The sequence below is a fragment of the Bidens hawaiensis genome, unplaced genomic scaffold (assembly GCF_021521415.1).
Source record: "Bidens hawaiensis isolate Kalapana, Puna unplaced genomic scaffold, B.hawaiensis_p1.1 tig00023393_1, whole genome shotgun sequence".
NCBI classification, from domain to species: domain Eukaryota; kingdom Viridiplantae; phylum Streptophyta; class Magnoliopsida; order Asterales; family Asteraceae; genus Bidens; species Bidens hawaiensis.
The window spans coordinates 218,984-238,780 of record NW_027493663.1 but is presented as its reverse complement, the minus strand read 5'-3'; the positions used below and the strand labels follow the sequence as shown (position 1 = coordinate 238,780).

The 19,797-nt window shown below is 35.5% G+C and overlaps 1 pseudogene across 1 annotated transcript; it reads left to right on the top strand.

Annotated features, from left to right (window-relative positions):
• The first annotated feature begins 112 nt into the window (after positions 1-112).
• On the top strand, positions 113-11,269 carry LOC143567355 (beta-fructofuranosidase, insoluble isoenzyme 1-like; annotated as a pseudogene). The gene is made up of 6 exons (XR_013141400.1): positions 113-307; positions 9,025-9,033; positions 9,165-10,023; positions 10,103-10,261; positions 10,347-10,603; positions 10,996-11,269. The product of XR_013141400.1 is annotated as a beta-fructofuranosidase, insoluble isoenzyme 1-like (transcript).
• The last annotated feature ends 8,528 nt before the right edge of the window (positions 11,270-19,797 follow it).

Below are 19,797 nucleotides of genomic sequence, written 5' to 3'. Positions count from 1 at the left end.
ATGCATGCAACCTCTTCCTATAAATGCGACACACCCAACTAAAACCACCCTTCATTCTCTCATTTTAAACTTTAACATTTTGGGCTTTTGGTGTCTTCTTCTTCTGGCCAAAATGAGGGTTTCCAGTAACCATTTCTGGATAATTGCATTCGTTGTGTGTTTGTTTCCGGTGTTGGATAATACCATGGAGGAGGAGCTATGGCTTTTCACAAGGACTATGCCGACTTAAAGTTCATGACTGCAAAGAACGTGAACCAAGTTTATAGGACTGGCTATCACTTTCAACCTAAACAAAACTGGATCAATGGTACGTTTTAATTCTCTCTCTCTCTCTCTACACACAACAAACAATATTTGAAAACCATTAAATTTCCCTGAAAACTCTAATCATCCAAGAGAACGTGAATTAATATCTTCTGTGCATTTTTTATATAAACAAGATGCATAGAACAAAACATTATTTTTTATTTAACTTTTCAATTGTAAAAAAATTTAATATATAAGAAAAATGGTTCTTATATATCTCTTCTGAAAAGGGAAAAAATTGTCTAATATATTATATATACGACCTAAGCATATCTAACCTACATATGTACAGCTGATCGATAGAAACTAAAATAACATATAAACAAATTAGTGTTATTTTTTTTTATGTATATAGCACGCATATTTGTATTTAAGAAAATATAATACTTAAAAATGTATGAATTATTGATAAAAATAGGTTAAATGATTTATGCTTTTTCTTTTTTTGCCTCGCACTAGCTATGTAATGAACTTCAAGCGCGTGTGTTGTGTGGTTTGTTTGAGTTGCTACGAAATTTTTTCATGGATGTCGAAAATCTTACGGATACCTATCAAATTGATTACATAGTTTTGTTTTCTAGTTGAGTTAGACACTTACGGTATGTTTGGCAAAACTAGCTGGTAGGCCTGTAGCGTTTTAGATATATTTAGATGTTTGACAAAGTAGCTGGAACTTTTAATAAAATGTATAAAATGACCAAAATAGACCTAACTAAAAAAATAATATTAAATATACTTATTTTGGAAGGTTATTTAAGTAATTAAAAAAACTAAAAGCTTATAGCTTTTTCTAAACGGTACTAGTAGGAATTTCAAGCTTTAAGCTTTTTCTCATGACCTAAAAGCTTCAAACTCCTTCAAACCAAAGAAGGCTTTTAATTAAGTATGAATTTTTTCTTAAAAGCTTGAAGCTCAAAATATAGCATTATTAAAATTTAAGATTTTAACCAACTTCATTACTTCAGATATGCTAGTATATACTTATAGTTTATGGTTTTATAACAACGAGTTTTTATAACCCGCATGTTGCGCGGGTTTGTGACACAGAAGAACAAAACCGCTCTAAAAACCTTAAAAAGAATAATTGTAACTCGTGCTTCGTAGCCGTAAATAGTATCATTTAGACGATAACTTACTAAGCTATATATAAATTTCAACCAAACGAAAATATTCAAATGGGCAAGTGCTACATATAAATTAAACAAATGCTTAGAGCATACACTATACAAAATCTTAGAGCATTCTCATTCGGTTCCCTAAATGTTTGTGATGGGAGTTTGTAAATTATAGGGTGGGGTTTTGAGTGGTTGTGAGTGTAAATTATAGGATGGAGAAATAAAAGGTAGTGATTTTTTGTAAATTTGGGGAAAGAGTGGTGATTTTTGTTAAATTATAGAGTGGAAAGAGAAAACTGTAATGAAAAAGATATAAAAAAGTATTATTTAATTAAACATGAGAGAAAAATGTATTATTTTTTAGTGTAATTATATGATATATATGAATATAGGGATAGAGAACCGAATGAGAATGCTCTTATATAGTGTTTAAAGAAAGAAGAAGACAAAGTAATAAGAAAGTGTAGAACATATTAAGCAAGTAGTATAATAGACAAAGCTCAAAGAAGTTGTCTTTTAATATATATATATATATATATATATATATATATATATATATATATATATGGTAAGGTTAAAATGAAAACTCATTTGAGCCGCGAAAACCCGCGAAAACCCTATGTAACATCGGTTTTTTTTTGTTACATGTAATATATGTTGTAACATTTAATACAAAACATCGAAACATAAAAAAAAATGTTTTGCTATTTTTTAACATTTTTTTGCTAATTTTTATATATGTTTTTAAGAGAGAGAAAAAGTTATATTTATATTTACATTTTTTATTCACTTTAATTGTGGACCACAAGATTTAAGCATTAATTAAAAGCATGTGATTGAGAATGAGTTTCTAAAGTTTTCACAACACAAGTGGGTTTTTATTTTATACTTAGCCTATATATATATATACTAGGTTAACTACCCGTGCAACACAAGGGTTAGAATAAAAAAATTATTTAAATAATAACATGGTGTTAAATACAAAAAATATGTTTAAAAGATATAAAGATATATTATATGGTAAATAAATAACACATTACACAATATGAAAATAAAAAGTTAGAAAATTCACAAATTTTTAAATATTTCTTTGTACATAATATTTATAGTTTCATTTGTAGCTTTACTTTCTATTTTAAAACTTAATAATTTCACATTATTTCTGTTTAAACTCTAGATAATGCAACACATAACTGGCCATGAGTTAAAATAAATTGTCTCAAAAACAAACCAACCATTTATAATGATTGACCTTAGCTTTTAATAATCTTCAATGCAAAACAAAAATAAAGTGAAAATTTCGTACTCTTAAATTAATCATTTTATCTAAAGGTATCGACTTTTTTTTAAGAATAAAAGTGTGAGTTCAAATATTACTTTCCGATATGATTTCGGCAACATATAGTTTAGTTTAATTGCATAGACCAATTTTCTAGTTAATATTTTAAGCAACATCACTTCAACTTCGGTTTTTCGGACTAATCTATAACCTGACAACCTTAGATTTTGAGGCCATTTAAAACATCAGGAAACTAATACTTTCTAGTAATGTACCATTTTATGTTTGATAGATACCATATAGAGAATGGTAATATTTTTTTTATCTCCCAGAAACATGGATAGCAAATGCTTGCTAATTTATTGAACGGATAACTCGCTCACTATAGAAATCTATATTTTTGAAATCTTCAATAATAGAAGAATATACAAAGTCAATTTATCATATAATTAATAGTGTGCTAATGTCTAACATTTGTATTCCAAAAATAAGTTGTCTTATCCACCTGAAAAATCAAAACATGCAGTCTAGTGCTTATATTTTTTGTGGATTTTTAAGATGATGAACATAACATAAATGATTCGTTGATTAAATAGTGAATTAAAAAATAAGTTGTAAATGTCTACTTTTTTAAACCAACCTATGGACCGAAACTCATTATAATCATAAACTGTTTTGACCTGAAACATGTTTGATATTTTAACCGGTAAAAAAACCCGCTCGTTTAAGTTAGCATAAACATTTAGAAATTAGAATACATCAATAGTAAATTTGTTTTTTCAGGGTTTGAAAAAAAAACTTGTAATTTAGTAAATAGTCATATATATTTAATAAGTTAAAGTTTAATAAAATTTAATTTTAAATTAATTTTCTCTCTTCATCCAACAATATCATTTCTTATAAAAGCTTAATCTATACTATATAATAATAAATAAAGCTTAATCTATACCAAAATCAAGGTTTTAAATATATTATATTAATTAAGAAATAGAAATGTCAAATGTATTTAATATAAGAAAGAAGAGGAAAAATTTTTATAAGAATTAATTTGATGATGACATATGACACTTAATAAGTTTTATTTATTATATAGTATAAATATATATAAGATAACTATAAAATAAAAACTCTTTTAAGTTAAAAAAACCCAAAAAACCTATATGTGGTTCTTATTTTGCCACATACACAATTTCCATTACTATATAAAAGTAGCTGCAAAGGTATGTTTGTAAAGTTATATTAACCAATTTTTACCTATCGAAAAGGCATATATGACACCATAATTTTGCACTATTGTCCATACAACATCCCATCATTACTACAAAAAAATATTTTTGTATGTATAGTAAAACTATGTAAAGTTAATTCTAAAAATGTTTAAAATTATTTAAAAAAGGTATTACATATCTTAAAATATATGTAACGATTTCTTTACATTAAAATAATATATAGCATTTGTTTTCATTAAAGACAAGTTTTAAAAATTAAAGTATATAACCATTTAATTAAAACTAGAAACTAGAAAGAGAAAAGAGAAATTGTACATATGCTAATTTTGATTTGATGGAAGCATCAAGTAGTTTTCATGAAAGATAAGAGAGAAAAATCACTTTTCCAATGCCCATTTTACCCGTTATGGTACTTACACTTTTAAAATAATATTTTTGCAAATCTTTTATGAAGCTTTTAATGTAAACTATAGATGGAAATTAATCAACGTTTATAAAAGAGTTTTCGGGGTTTTTTTAAGTCAATAGAGTTTTTAATCTAATCATACCCTGTGTGTGTCTATATATATATATATATATATGAGTGATATTTTGAGAACCATGTTGAGTTGTAAGAACTTAAGAACTCAATTCTTGGCCACACATTTAATTAAATGGATTGGAATATGTGGTTGAGATTAAATCTGACAAAAAAGTCAAAGTGGGAGAGAGAATAAAGATGTAAGTGGTTACACTAACTTTTACGTCTGTTACACATGTGTAAAAAGTCGGCTCGGTGCGTAAAAAATTATGTAATTTTTTACGTGTATGTAACCTACATATATTACGCATGTGTAAAAAAAATTCGTTACACTGAGTTCATTCGAGTTTTTAAAACTCAAAGGGGTTCTCATTTGAAATCTCCAGTGGTTCTCATTTGAAATCTCCTATATATATATATATATATATATATATATATATATATATATATATATATATATAGGGTTAGGTTAGAATAAAAACTCACTTGAATTGTGAAAACTCTAGAAACCCATTCTCAATCACATGTTTTTAATTAAAGATTAAATCTTGTGGTCCACAATTAAAGTTAATAAAAAATGTAAAAATTTATTTAAATTTTCTCTCTCCTGAAAACATATATAAAAATTACTTAAAAAATGTAAAAAAAAAAATAGCAAAACATTTTTTTTATGTTTTCGATGTTTTGTATTAAATGTTACAACATATATTACATGTAACAAAAAAAAACGATATTAAATAGGGTTTTCACGGGTTTTCTCAACTCAAGAGGGTTTTCAAACTATACTTCTCCTATATATATATAGGGTTAGGTTAGAATAAAACTCACTTGAATTATGAAAACTCTAGAAACTCATTCTCAACCACATGTTTTTAATTAAAGATTAAATCTTGTGGTCCACAATTAAAGTTAATAAAAATTGTAAAAGTTTATTTACATTTTCTCTCTCCTGAAAACATATATAAAAATTACTAAAAAAATATAAAAAAAATAGCAAAGCATTTTTTTTATGTTTTCGATGTTTTGTATTAAATGTAACAACAATTATTACATGTAACAAAAAAAAACGATGTTACATAGGGTTTTCTCAACTCAAGAGGGTTTTCAAACTACACTTCTCCTATATATATATGTATATATAATATTTGGACGAACTCTTTTTTTTAATTTGGCTTCCTACATTTTTTTTATTCACTTTGATTCTAAAAATATCAGGAAAGCAATATTAATATACTAGCTTTAGAAACCCATGTATTGCACGGTATACATTAATGTATAAATTACAATAAATAATTTAATACAAATAAAATAAAAGATAATTAAGTCTCTTTATATTATGTAAAAAATGTATTATAAATATAGTTGCTTTATATCATTAAATGTATTTGAATTTTAAATCGAGAATGATTTGTTCTACCATCAAATACATTAATGAAACAATGCCACTAAAAACAACATTTAAAACAATGAGGCTTTTTGAACAACTTTCATGTAGTTAAAAGCAACCTCAAATGTTTTTCACTAAAAGCAACATTTAAAACACTGCCACTAAAAAAGCAATATAAAAAAGATGTAGTTAAAGTTTTTCATAAAAATGTTTTTCACTTCATACCTCTAAACCATAAACACTAAATCCTAAACCATAAATCAAAAAAGACACCAGATTTTTATTTTTGAACAACTTTCATGATATCTCTTATACTAAATAAAAAACTGAAAATTTGCCTTTAACTTTTAAGACTTATTAAACATTGAATATTTGTAAAAAGTAAACAAAATTATTATAGTTTTCTTCAAAATGAAGATGTCTCAAAAACTAAATGTAGTGTACTTTTTAAACATAAACTCTTTTATATACATTTTAATTTTAAAGAAAATATCTTTATGACACGTAATTATTGTATATATTAATATTTTTTTATATTAAGTATGTTTACACTATAATTTATAACATTAATAATTCAATCAATGGAGATTAAACCAATTAATATTGTTTGTTGAATTTATAACCAATACTATATTTAAAACCAAGATTTTTTTTTCTTTTCCATCAATAGAAGAGAAATGATTTGAGCAGGAATTTAATAGTAAGAATTAACATCAGAATACCATGTGTCCAAGAGTATTTTCTTTTATTAATATAGGTAGATAGATAGATTGTAAAAGATCATGAACTAAAAAAATTTAAATGTTCATAAAATCATTATATATCATTACCAATGACAATTCATGATATATATCAATAGGGTGGTGTTTAAATAAGAAGTTTAAGTTTACTAAGAAAAAGTGTAATTTTATCATAACAAGTTACATCTTACGTATCTTTAAAAAACCCTCACTTTACCTCACCACTCTTAGCCTAATCATTAAAATGCAAAGCGGAAATTCGGTTACACGCAGCCTAATCGGCGCTCTCATAAACAATCGTCGCAATATTAAGCACACTGTGCTCTCTTCCCGACGATAGACGGATGTGGACGCCGAGTTCCGATAACGGCGCCGGATTTTGAAAGAGGTTAATGCGATGCTGCTACTTAAGACGTAATTACAAATGATGCCATAGGATTTGAATTAAAAACCAACGCTGTGTTTGAGGTTGAATTTGAGGAACCTGGATTAAGAAATGCAAAATTGAGAGTTAGGATATGAAATTAATGGTGGGTGACACCGGTTGCAACAGCGGATGAGGTAACAGTTGCCGGAAATTTGGGAGCTGGAACAGAGTTTTTAGGTGAGATCAAAAACTAGAGAAAAATCCCAAAGAAAAAACACAATGATATAAAAAAACACAATATAATAACTATATTAAAACACAATTTGTAACACTATTTATAAAACAAAACAAAGAAAAACACTATGAACCATATACCCTCATCATCCTTCCTTTCCGAGTTGAATAATGTGTTGTGATGGGATGTTAAACACAATTGTGTTTTTCACTAGTTTGGTAAAACACAATGAAGAAAAAACACCACGATCAAACCTACAAGACAATGCATAAAAACCCACTAATTTTTTTTATATTTATATAGCAATATGATGCTCATATTAAAGATAAAAAACGTTCGTTATTATGGTGGTTTTTTTTAATAAAAAAAATATCGTATAAAAAATTATAAATGTTTTAAAATAATGAGAGAATTGACATGAAAGAGAAAGTTAACAAATATGTTATTTCTTTACTCTCTTGCCCTTATAACCCATTTGATTTCTCATATAAACTAATGTGAACCATCTAAATCCAAAATTAATATGCAAAGTTATTCTTATCATTTCTATAAAAACAATTCTTTTTACTATAACCTAACCCTATATTACTAATAACCTAGGGGGTTGGTTGAGTTTCGATTCTATATTGAGCATAATTGTTTTCTATGGGTGACTACACCCTACGGTTCTATGTAGGTCATGTGGTTTATTTACGTTTTTCTTTCTTTTTTACAAACAACTAATCACACACGCCATGTGAACATCCTTTCTATATCTACATTAACCACGTCTGCCTAGGACTAGAACCCTTAACTACTTAGGGTGAAGGGAGTTTTGGGTGTGATTTTTTGCTCCGACACCTGAGAGGATAGGACGGTCTTCCCACATCTATCATATATAGTGTTGCTCTATCCCGCTACCTCTCGTTTCATTTTTGCTTGGGAACGACCACTCCGGTTCACATCCTTCTTCTCCACTCCCCGTACCTTTAGGAAGGAAACCTTTATTTAATGGATATATTAGTCATCAAATCTGGATAGAGATAGCACATGCAATTAAGTTGACCAACGCACGCAGTCACCTTTTTCAAGCAAATGGGCAAAGTCAACATTCTGGAAATTTATTGCACAACAAAAATGGATACACCCACCGTATGCGTACACCAACGTGTACTATGCACACTTATCTATTCTGTAAATTTCAGGGAAAGAATTTAAAAGGTTTCAGGCAGTGGTCAGCATTTGTCCACATACCATTGTGTCTTTACTATATTTGTGTTTCAAAAACATTTTTCTTATAGTTAATTACTATTTTAAAATAAAAAATATGAGCGGAGAAGAAGAAGGGACACACTAACTCCTTCGTTTGCCCATATTTTTTTGGGGTTCATATTAAATTTTCTAAATTCAAAAAACGATAACAAATAATAGCTAATACATCATACACTTACGAGTGATGTAACATATTACGTATGAACTTGAATCTATCAATTCAAGTATCCAATAAAGAAATGATGCCGTATGAAAGGTCAACAAAACGATCCATTGACGATTTGGTTAGATTTGTGTAATATCATATGACGTCAAGGTTGTTAAAGGTATGAATATATATGATCTTCTACCGTACCCTTTGTGGAAAATTGTACCAAAGGAGTTCTTTTTTATTTTTTATTTTGAACAGCTACCACTCCAAATCTTGTAAGAGCTGTTATTAATATGATTATGTTATTTACTTATTTTCATCTATTACTTTCCCTTTTAGTTATAGCTTCATTAACGATTCTTTTTATTATTGTTTGATCTAATTTACTAATGGTTGTTTTTTTCTTTTTTTTCATGATGTGACAAACATATTGAGCCAACTTAGACCCAAATGGTGAGTTTATATTAATAATGTTCATTAGATTTACTTAATACTTAATACTTAATAAAGAAATACATCTTCACTTCTTTCTTTTGGTTGAAAGAGCCTATAACTAATTTCCTTTTATATATATTATTTGACAGCACCAATGTATTATAAGGGATACTATCATTTGTTCTACCAATATAACCCTAAAGGCGCAGCGTGGGGAAATATTGTATGGGCCCATTCTATATCAAAAGACATGATTAATTGGATTCGGCTAGAACCGGCACTCATACCATCAAAGCCTTTTGATAAGTATGGGTGTTGGTCTGGCTCAGCCACAATTCTTCCGGGAAACAAACCTGTTATTTTATACACAGGAATTATTGCCAAAAAACCAAAACCAGGTTACCAAGTCCAAAACTATGCAATACCCGCAAACTATTCGGATCCCTTTCTCAAGAAATGGATAAAACCCGATGACAACCCAATTGTGAAACCGACTTATGAGAATGTATCATCTTTTCGTGACCCCACAACAGCTTGGTTCAACAATGGTCATTGGAAAATGATTGTAGGAAGTAGACAATCATCGGGGTATTGCATATTTTTATAGGAGCCATGATTTTGTTAAATGGACCAAGGCCAAGCATACTCTACATGACCAACCTGATACTGATATGTGGGAATGTCCTGACTTTTACCCTGTATCGGCCAGTGAAACAAATGGGGTGGAGACCTCAACGTTGGATGGAAGAATTAAACATGTTTTCAAAGTCAGTATTGACGCGACTAGGTTTGAGTATTACACGATTGGGATATATGACGATCAAGGATAAATACTACCCTGACAACACTTCTGTTGATGGTTGGGCTGGGTTAAGATATGATTACGGAAACTTTTATGCATCGAAAACGTTTTTTGACCCCGCTCAAAACCGGAGGATTCTGTGGGGGTGGGCTAATGAGTCCAGCACTGCTATAGAAGATACTGCAAAAGGATGGGCAGGAATTCAGGTAATCACATATAAAGGTAGTGTGTATAATGTAGTTGTATCATGATTATGTTTTGTAATAATTTATATAACTTGTGTAGTTGATTCCACGTACTGTATGGCTACACCCTAGTGGAAAGCAATTGGTGCAATGGCCAATTCATGAATTGGAAAGCTTAAGAGGTGACTTGTTGCACCAAACCGATGTAACCCTCAACAAGGGTGACATGTTTGAGGTCAATGGAATTACAGTTGCCCAGGTTTGTACTTTTATGCATTAGTTGTAATGTCATTTATTAATTATTTATGACAGAATATGATTTTTATGTAACTAATTTAATACAGGCGGATTTGGAAGTTACATTTACATTTTCCAGCTTGGATGAAGTTGAGACTTTTGATCCTGAATGGCCCAAATTACCCTCAGGTAATCTTGCAATGAGGATATGCGGAATCAAGGGTACTAAACAAGGCGGGCTAGGGCCGTTTGGAGTGTTAACGCTGGCCTCTAAGAAACTCGAAGAATACACCCCAATTTTCTTTAGGGTTTTCAAGACTCTAGACAACAAACATAAAATTCTTATGTGTTCTGATGCTACAACGTAATACCTCTCTCTCTCTCTATATATATATATATGTGTGTGTGTGTGTGTGTCATGGCTAGTCATATAGTGTAGCTCATAAGGCAAGAGCTTTAGAACGACCACCTAATTATGAGAGCCCCTTGAATTTGAAAGCCTTGTTCGAAGAGTTTTTAAAGGCATTGTTTGGTATCACTTCATTCAGTTAAGAATAGGGGGCGAGCGACATGTTTTATAAACATTTTATTTGCTACAAGCTTTTTCGTTTATCAACGTGCTAACAATAATAGAATTGAAATTTGTAGGGTTATATATAACCTCCAATGAAAGGGTGCGCTAAAATATTTTATGAAAAAGAAAAGTTCTTACAAGATTTAATCACTCATGTTTTGTTTTGTTTTGTTTGGAGACAGTTCCTCGTTGAACAAAGATGTGTATAAGCCATCATTTGCAAGCTTTGTGGACACCAATATAGCCAAAAGGAAGCTTTCACTTAGGATCTTGATCGATCATTCAGTTGTAGAAAGCTTTGGGGAAGGCGGAATGACTGTCATAACATCAAGAGTTTATCCGACATTAGCAGTGGGCAAAAATACACATTTGTATCTATTTAACAACGGTACTGAGACCGTCACTATTGAGAAATTGGATGTTTGGTCGATGAATAGTCCTCATGATATGAATTAAAGTAAGTTTAATAAGTTAGTAAAGAAGTAGTTAGTTATTTGGTTCACACGTTCTAAGGCCCCGAACCCGGTAGCCCTACTTTAGCGTCGGATTTACTCATAAACACAGTTCTTCAAATCAGAGTTTATTAAAACTTTTCGCGGAATATAAAACATCAATCATTTGTTACAAAACATTAAATCTTTTCTTTGATACCATAACACAAAACTTATATTTAAAACATCTTTTCTTCTTCATCAGATGTCAGCCGTTCAATCCATGCCATGTGCCATCCTCATGCTAACTCTATAATCAGCTCACCTGCGTGCATACTAAAAGTCAGCTACGCTGAGTGAGTTCTAGTTAATCGAACGCCATACAATACATACACATACATACATATCCGTAGGTACATATCCATACTTCACTAGTTACCCTTCTGTTCTACATACATACTTGCTACCATACATACATACATATCTACAATCACTAACCTCAGTAAACCGAGAGTACGTTCATAGTCCACCGTCTATACCTGTACTCAAGGTCGTGAACACGTACAAGGTTCGCAGTCCTTACCTATGTTCACCATTTATGGTACGTACAAGGATCGCGGTCCTTCCCTATACCATAGCACATCCACAACACGTACAAGGTTCGCAGTCCTTCCCTATGTTGCAACCTAATTCATAGCACGTACGAGGTTCGCAGTCCTCCCCTATGCTACAAATACAGCACGTATAAGGTTCACAGTCCTTTCCTATGCTGTAACCTAATTCATAGCACGTACGAGGTTCGCAGTCCTCCCCTATGCTACAAATACAGCACGTATAAGGTTCACAGTCCTTTCCTATGCTGTAATACATCCACAACACGTACAAGGTTCGCAGTCCTTCCCTATGTTGCAACCTAACTCATAGCATGTACGAGGTTCGCAGTCCTTCCCTATGCTACAAATACAGCACGTATAAGGTTCACAGTCCTTTCCTATGCTGACGCCTATCTACATTACGTATAAGGTTCGCAGTCCTTATCTACGTCTACATATATCATCTACTTCACGTATAAGGCTCGCAGTCCTTAACTACGCCATCACCAGCCGAGTCTATGTCCGACAGAAGCTAGAGGGATTTGCCATCCTAACTTACTATGTCGAACGTAGAACTCACATGCCATTCGTGTACCTATATACACATACTTACATTATAACATAAGAACACTCTAGGCATTCTTTACCTCATTCATTTAACAACCATACCCCTTGTCGACACGTGCAATATCCGAAGATCGTTCACGCCCCGACAAGTATTCATTTGAAATATTCATACATCTTCGATATATAATATTCGTACCTTTATTTTTAACCTGACAGTACGCGCAATATCCGAAGATCGTTCGCGTATCGACAAGCAATCATTCATATCTATCACACATATCACATATGACATACACTTATCACTTAGGATAAATGTATTAACAACACATCGAGTATGCACACAGCCCCGAAAACATAACAAGGAATGGGGCTAGAAACTCACCTAGACTCTGCTTCTTCCTCTGATATCTGTAAATCCCTTCTTTAACTGAGCTCGGCTGACTGTACAAGTTACACGTATCAATACTCGCCTGATCTAATCTGGTGGCCTAGTATTAGCTTACTTTTACTTATCGTTTTTAATTTATTTTCTAATCGAACTTGGCTTTAGGCGAAGTTAACCCTCGGGCGAACTTAGCTCTAGGCGAAGTTAACCTTAGGCGAACTTAGCTTTAGGCGAAGTTACCAGCTAGGCGAACTTAGCTTTACAGCGAAGTTGCCATCCGGCGAACTTGGCTTCAGGCGAAGTTATCATCAGGCGAACTTGACTTTACAGCGAAGTTGCCATCAGGCGAACTTAGCTTGCAGGCGAAGTTCATCAGGCGAACTTAGCTTGCAGGCGAAGTTCATCGCTTTGAAGGCGAAGTTGCCCAGTTGCAGGCGAAGTTGTCCAGATCAGCCGCTGTTCGGTTTCTGTCCAGCATTTTGAGCGATTTTAACACCCTTGCTATGGTTCAATATCACCCACTACGCTTCCCGACCATTTTCGGTCCCTTATACACTAAAAAGCTTGGATCTTTAAACTTCAAAGATCAAGAATCATACCTTTTTGAGCTTGTTTGGATCTCGTTTAACTTGTTAACACACTAATCGCTCTCTCTCTCTCTCTCTCGGATCTGCCCGTTCCTCTCCTCGGCCCGGCGGCGGTGTAGATGGTGTGTGTGTTTTTGGAGTGTGTGTGTAGAAAGTAAGGAAATAAAGATATTTTTGGGTTTAGGGGATATTTATATCCCTGAAATCCCATGGACCTAAGGCCCATTCTCATTTAACCCGTCTCCATTAATCCAACACTAGCCCGACTCATACCAACTCCTACTCTATTATTTATTTCCTGACAACCCGAGTAAACTTTCCCTCTATTAGTAAGTAATATAATTAATATCACTTTGAAATTTCGGGATGTTACAAGTCTTCCCTCCTTAAAGAGGTTTCGTCCCCGAAACCTAACTTATTCCCTATAAAAGGAAAACTTCTTATATTTACACGCTTTATTGAATCGCCTTCGCTTTCTGAGTTATCCTTCTTACTTCCGACTTTGCAGTCATCGAATGGTGGTCATGTGTTTTAGCTATTTAAGGTAGCTTGTCCATGAGACCCTCGATGTACCACAACTCATCTCATACCTCCAAGGGCTTCGATTAGTACTTTTAACACTATTGTCTAAAACAACATTTCATCATAACATAATAATCATTCATAACCTACTCAATATATTACACGTCACTGATAACCATAAGTTTTAAACCTTAACACACAACAAGTCCTCAAGCAAAAGCAACTTAATAAAACCATTACATGAACAATTATTCCTTCATCAAGCGTTCCTCTCTGCAGTTTCCCCAAATCTTTATCTTTCCGCACCTCCCGCCCCTGATTCCTTGCAATCCCTAGCCATGTGGTCAGCTTTTCCGCATTTGTAGCACTTTGGACGATCAGGGCAGTCTCGAGAGTAATGCCCACCCTTTCCGCACCGATAGCACCTGTCTGTCCCAATCCTGCATTCCCCCGGGTGCACTCGCCCACACGTCTTACACGCATCCTTGTTCCCAACCTTGGCCTTCCTCTCATCAGTTGTTGTCACCATCTCGCCAGACCGCTTAGCAGAGGTAGCCCATTTCTTCTCCTTCTTTTCCCCCACCACCACATCGTCCTCAGCCAGGTCAGCATAAACCACTTCTGCAAGTTCAACAGCAGAGTCAAAAGTAGCAGGTTTATTTGCCCTGACCAACATGCGGACTTTTTGTGGCAATCCCCTCACATAACATTTGATTCTTTTGACCTCAGTGTCAACCATATCAGGCACCAACCTAGATAGTCGGTTGAATTCAGTAGTATACTCACGATGCGTCATCATACCGGCCTTTAAATTCAGGAACTTCATCTCCGTCCTTTCAACCTCGGCATCTGCGCAGAACTTTTTCATCACCAACTCCTTCAGATCGTCCCATCTCAACGCCTTGATCTCATCCCTAGTCTTTCTCTGCTCCACACCTTCCCACCAATACATAGCTTCTTCCTCAAATGACTGAGTAGCATAACCCACAGCTTGGTCGGGACGGCATTCGCTAATGCGGATAACCTTGTCCATAGTGGCTATCCATTGGAGAGTAGCGATTGCGTCTCCCAAACCAGTCAGCTTTGGCGGGTCGCATCCTTTGAAGGACTTATAGTTGCACCCACCTTGGCCTCTTCTCCTTTCATCGACTTTCACAGACTTATCCTCACTCGAGGCCCCTCTTTCTCCTTCCCCATCCTTCCTACCATCACCACCCGCCCCTTCAGCAGTTCGTTCACGGCTTCCAGCAGATCCTTCGGGATTCAGGTTCTTCACAGCAGCAACTACAGCTTGAACAATGGCTGCTTGAACTGCAGGGCTAAGTTGAACTTCTTCGTTGTTGTTCTGGTCTCCTCCAGCGGCGCTTCCTTCATCTTCGGTGTGGGAAGCTTCTTCTACCGAGGGTTGCCGGACAAGACGAGGCCTGCCACGACGTCCAGTGCGACCCCCAGTTCCCACAAATTCTTCAGCTCCAGCCATCAGTATTCTAAAAGGGACAACACAAACATCATCACTCAAGGAACTATTTAGTACAAGGATAGCAAGGCTAACAGGTAATAACAGTGGCCATGTGACTAGCTGATCACGTTGCTTTCCGTGTCCTATACACTTCCCTTTATGAGTCTATTTGTGCTGGTCCTACTTAAGCAGTTAGTCAAATCAAACAATCAATTACTTCTATCCTTATCGTTCACATATCTTTCCTTTCACATTAACATATATCATTTAATCATACACTTTACCTTTACTGATCTTGCTTGAGCGACACATGGCATTCTTGAACTGGCATCTTCTTTCCTTTCTTACTTAAATCCCATACTCTGTTCGAGTCTAAGCATCTAGGATGCTTAAATCTCTCGAACTTTGCTCTGATACCAACTTGTAAGGCCCCGAACCCGGTAGCCCTACTTTAGCGTCGGATTTACTCATAAACACAGTTCTTCAAATCAGAGTTTATTAAAACTTTTCGCGGAATATAAAACATCAATCATTTGTTACAAAACATTAAATCCTTTCTTTGATACCATAACACAAAACTTATATTTAAAACATCTTTTCTTCTTCATCAGATGCCAGCCGTTCAATCAATGCCATGTGCCATCCTCATGCTAACTCTATAATCAGCTCACCTGCGTGCATACTAAAAGTCAGCTACGCTGAGTGAGTTCTAGTTAATCGAACGCCATACAATACATACACATACATACATATCCGTAGGTACATATCCATACTTCACTAGTTACCCTTCTGTTCTACATACATACTTGCTACCATACATACATACATATCTACAATCACTAACCTCAGTAAACCGAGAGTACGTTCATAGTCCACCGTCTATACCTGTACTCAAGGTCGTGAACACGTACAAGGTTCGCAGTCCTTACCTATGTTCACCATTTATGATACGTACAAGGATCGCGGTCCTTCCCTATACCATAGCACATCCACAACACGTACAAGGTTCGCAGTCCTTCCCTATGTTGCAACCTAATTCATAGCACGTACGAGGTTCGCAGTCCTCCCCTATGCTACAAATACAGCACGTATAAGGTTCACAGTCCTTTCCTATGCTGTAACCTAATTCATAGCACGTACGAGATTCGCAGTCCTCCCCTATGCTACAAATACAGCACGTATAAGGTTCACAGTCCTTTTCTATGCTGTAATACATCCACAACACGTACAAGGTTCGCAGTCCTTACCTATGTTGCAACCTAACTCATAGCACGTACGAGGTTCGCAATCCTCCCCTATGCTACAAATACAGCACGTATAAGGTTCACAGTCCTTTCCTATGCTGACGCCTATCTACATTACGTATAAGGTTCGCAGTCCTTATCTACGTCTACATATATCATCTACTTCACGTATAAGGCTCGCAGTCCTTAACTACGCCATCACCAGCCGAGTCTATGTCCGACAGAAGCTAGAGGGATTTGCAATCCTAACTTACTATGTCGAACGTAGAACTCACATGCCATTCGTGTACCTATATACACATACTTACATTATAACATAAGAACACTCTAGGCATTCTTTACCTCATTCATTTAACAACCATACCCCTTGTCGACATGTGCAATATCTGAAGATCGTTCACGCCCCGACAAGTATTCATTTGAAATATTCATACATCTTCGATATATAATATTTGTACCTTTATTTTTAACCTGACAGTACGCGCAATATCCGAAGATCGTTCGCGTACCGACAAGCAATCATTCATATCTATCACACATATCACATATGACATACACTTATCACTTAGGATAAATTAATTAACAACACATCGAGTATGCACACAGCCCCGAAAACATAACAAGGAATGGGGCTAGAAACTCACCTGGACTCTGCTTCTTCCTCTGATATCTGTAAATCCCTTCTTTAACTGAGCTCGGCTGACTGTACAAGTTACACGTATCAATACTCGCCTGATCTAATCTGGTGGCCTAGTATTAGCTTACTTTTACTTATCGTTTTTAATTTATTTTCTAATCGAACTTGGCTTTAGGCGAAGTTAACCCTCGGGCGAACTTAGCTCTAGGCGAAGTTAACCTTAGGCGAACTTAGCTTTAGGCGAAGTTACCAGCTAGGCGAACTTAGCTTTACAGCGAAGTTGCCATCCGGCGAACTTGGCTTCAGGCGAAGTTATCATCAGGCGAACTTGACTTTACAGCGAAGTTGCCATCAGGCGAACTTAGCTTGCAGGCGAAGTTCATCAGGCGAACTTAGCTTGCAGGCGAAGTTCATCGCTTTGAAGGCGAAGTTGCCCAGTTGCAGGCGAAGTTGTCCAGATCAGCCGCTGTTCGGTTTCTGTCCAGCATTTTGAGCGATTTTAACACCCTTGCTATGGTTCAATATCACCCACTACGCTTCCCGACCATTTTCGGTCCCTTATACACTAAAAAGCTTGGATCTTTAAACTTCAAAGATCAAGAATCATACCTTTTTGAGCTTGTTTGGATCTCGTTTAACTTGTTAACACACTAATCGCTCTCTCTCTCTCTCTCGGATCTGCCCGTTCCTCTCCTCGGCCCGGCGGCGGTGTAGATGGTGTGTGTGTTTTTGGAGTGTGTGTGTAGAAAGTAAGGAAATAAAGATATTTTTGGGTTTAGGGGATATTTATATCCCTGAAATCCCATGGACCTAAGGCCCATTCTCATTTAACCCGTCTCCATTAATCCAACACTAGCCCGACTCATACCAACTCCTACTCTATTATTTATTTCCTGACAACCCGAGTAAACTTTCCCTCTATTAGTAAGTAATATAATTAATATCACTTTGAAATTTCGGGATGTTACAAGTCTTCCCTCCTTAAAGAGGTTTCGTCCCCGAAACCTAACTTATTCCCTATAAAAGGAAAACTTCTTATATTTACACGCTTTATTGAATCGCCTTCGCTTTCTGAGTTATCCTTCTTACTTCCGACTTTGCAGTCATCGAATGGTGGTCATGTGTTTTAGCTATTTAAGGTAGCTTGTCCATGAGACCCTCGATGTACCACAACTCATCTCATACCTCCAAGGGCTTCGATTAGTACTTTTAACACTATTGTCTAAAACAACATTTCATCATAACATAATAATCATTCATAACCTACTCAATATATTACACGTCACTGATAACCATAAGTTTTAAACCTTAACACACAACAAGTCCTCAAGCAAAAGCAACTTAATAAAACCATTACATGAACAATTATTCCTTCATCAAGCGTTCCTCTCTGCAGTTTCCCCAAATCTTTATCTTTCCGCACCTCCCGCCCCTGATTCCTTGCAATCCCTAGCCATGTGGTCAGCTTTTCCGCATTTGTAGCACTTTGGACGATCAGGGCAGTCTCGAGAGTAATGCCCACCCTTTCCGCACCGATAGCACCTGTCTGTCCCAATCCTGCATTCCCCCGGGTGCACTTGCCCACACGTCTTACACGCATCCTTGTTCCCAACCTTGGCCTTCCTCTCATCAGTTGTTGTCACCATCTCGCCAGACCGCTTAGCAGAGGTAGCCCATTTCTTCTCCTTCTTTTCCCCCACCACCACATCGTCCTCAGCCAGGTCAGCATAAACCACTTCTGCAAGTTCAACAGCAGAGTCAAAAGTAGCAGGTTTATTTGCCCTGACCAACATGCGGACTTTTTGTGGCAATCCCCTCACATAACATTTGATTCTTTTGACCTCAGTGTCAACCATATCAGGCACCAACCTAGATAGTCGGTTGAATTCAGTAGTATACTCACGATGCGTCATCATACCGGCCTTTAAATTCAGGAACTTCATCTCCGTCCTTTCAACCTCGGCATCTGCGCAGAACTTTTTCATCACCAACTCCTTCAGATCGTCCCATCTCAACGCCTTGATCTCATCCCTAGTCTTTCTCTGCTCCACACCTTCCCACCAATACATAGCTTCTTCCTCAAATGACTGAGTAGCATAACCCACAGCTTGGTCGGGACGGCATTCGCTAATGCGGATAACCTTGTCCATAGTGGCTATCCATTGGAGAGTAGCGATTGCGTCTCCCAAACCAGTCAGCTTTGGCGGGTCGCATCCTTTGAAGGACTTATAGTTGCACCCACCTTGGCCTCTTCTCCTTTCATCGACTTTCACAGACTTATCCTCACTCGAGGCCCCTCTTTCTCCTTCCCCATCCTTCCTACCATCACCACCCGCCCCTTCAGCAGTTCGTTCACGGCTTCCAGCAGATCCTTCGGGATTCAGGTTCTTCACAGCAGCAACTACAGCTTGAACAATGGCTGCTTGAACTGCAGGGCTAAGTTGAACTTCTTCGTTGTTGTTCTGGTCTCCTCCAGCGGCGCTTCCTTCATCTTCGGTGTGGGAAGCTTCTTCTACCGAGGGTTGCCGGACAAGACGAGGCCTGCCACGACGTCCAGTG